The sequence below is a fragment of the Gossypium hirsutum genome, chromosome A04, assembly GCF_007990345.1.
Source record: "Gossypium hirsutum isolate 1008001.06 chromosome A04, Gossypium_hirsutum_v2.1, whole genome shotgun sequence".
Classification (NCBI taxonomy): Eukaryota; Viridiplantae; Streptophyta; class Magnoliopsida; order Malvales; family Malvaceae; genus Gossypium; species Gossypium hirsutum.
The window spans coordinates 12,382,724-12,385,151 of record NC_053427.1 but is presented as its reverse complement, the minus strand read 5'-3'; positions in this window follow the sequence as shown (position 1 = coordinate 12,385,151).

Here is a 2,428-nt window from a genome sequence, read left to right as displayed (position 1 = left end):
GTTTTCAAAAAGTTAAAGTATTTGCTAAATGCATGATCACTTAGACTGTTTTATTAAAGCTTCCACAACGAAGGATGTTGCAAAACAAATTTTTTAAATGAATAAAGGAAACTTCCTAAGTTATAACAAAGGTTTACTAAAGATATTAACATGGAATGTTTTCATCGTAACAACGAGGTTTCAAAAACACTATCGTGTGACATTTCCAGATACGGCCATAATGTCTAGGTCGGGTTTGGGATGTTACACTATACCAGAATATCATTGATGAAAACCATGACTAATTGATTTAAATAAGGCTGGAAAACTTGATTCATGAGAACCAAGAATGCAACAGTAGCATTCTTCAAGTAAGCTTATAGAAGCTTAGTAAGTTCATAGGCATAAAACATAAATCTTACCAAATATTTTTACACTTATACAATATACACAACTATTAAGTTCACCTGTCAACCACAGTCATTGGTGAGTTCCCTTGTATAAACTTACTACCACTTATCCATTTCCTTTAATTCTTTTGGGCCCATTTGTCACATATCATTCTTTAACCAAATTAGGGAATGGTTACGAAAAATTGAGTACTTCACTTTCACTTTGCCATAGTATAACTATGGTCTTGCGTATGATCACTTATCACCTTTTGAAGTCATAGTCCTGCCACGGTCTTACACTGATCACATTTATCACTTGTCACTGATCAGATAAGTGTAGCTAAAGCTACCACTTATCACTTGTCACTTATCACTGATCAGATAAGTGTAGCTGAGGCTACCACTTATCACTTGTCACTGATCAGAAGTACTCAAATCCGACATTCCGCTCAATTTGATCATTTATTCTATTTTCAGGTTGTTATTTTATTCTTTATTCATCAATAAATATATTTCATCATACATATTACATTATATAATTCATAAAATTAACATATAATCATTAAACGTCAACCATATGAACTTACTTGGGTCCATTTGTAAAATTTGTGAAAGTTCAGGGACTAATCAGCTACTTTTTCTTTTCCTCGACTTGCTTCGGGTTCTCGATATATCATTGTAAAATCATTCACTTATCAGTATTGACTTCATCTTCAACCCGCTTATAAGTAATATTATCTATAACTTAATTGTTTACTTATGTATATTCCAATGCTGTCCATCGGTGTCATAGTCACTAAATTATTTTTATCTTTAGCTACAGAACTCGAAATCAGGATCCGCTAATTTTCCCTGAAACTAGACTCATAAATCTTCTTATTGTAAAATTTTTAGAATTTTTGGTTTAGCCAATAAGTACAGTTTATTCTTTAAAGTCACCCCTGTTCTATTGTCTAACAATTCTGACCTTTCTTCACTAAAAATTAATTATCTCTTCGTACAGAATTTGGATGATGTTCATGAATCCTCATTCGTACATTTCCAATTTTCAGTTCGTCATGACTATACTTTACTCGAATATTTTAGTATCACATTCAACATGGTCAGGGTAGCTCGGTTGGAGAGTACATTTGTCTAAACAAAATGGCTCTCATACGCGTCGGAAGACATCACACTATCACGGATCGGTGACATGTATAGCTGGACTTTTACACATGCTAGGTTAGTCCGAGAACCGACTAAACCATAGCTCTGATACCACTAAATGTAATGCCCCCGTACCCGTGACCATCCCCAGAGTCGAGCACGAAGTGTTACTAAACTTAATTCATCAATTAAACAACTTAAACAACTTATTACCAACCATGCATGACAACCAAGCATATGCACATCACCAATACCAAACATAACATAAATAGCTAGATTTAAAAGTCAGAATCATTAGCTCACTAAAGACCAATATATTCGGCCAAATTATAATAACACATGTTATAAAATTAGGTCCCTATACATGCCACTCACTTGATAATTCTAGCATATGTGTTTATACTGTCAAGGTGTTGGTTTGATAGGGTGATGCTGCCTCTGACGGTCTCCAACCCTGAGCTAACCTGACAACACTAAAAGAAATGGAAAGGAGGGGGGTAAGCTTTATGCTTAGTAAGCTCACATGAAATAATAATAAGCAATTTACTAACATGCTTCCCACAATAAAACTAACTCATTTTTATATTTACACATGTTCTGGTTAAGCTATTTTCTTGAGTAACAGTTACTAAATCATTTATATTTAGAGTTACAGAACTCCAAATTAAGATCCGTAAATTTTCCCAAAAACTAGACTCATATATCTTTCTACCATAAAATTTTCATAATTTTTAGTCCAGCCAATAACTATAGTTTATTATTCAAAGTCTCCCCTATTTCGCTGTTTAACAGTTCGACCTTTCTTAACTACAATTTATTTAAACTTGGATGATGTTCTAGTTTGTTTTTATTAAAAGTAGACTCATCCAAGATTCTAGGCATATAAATTATACCCCAAAATTATTTTTCTA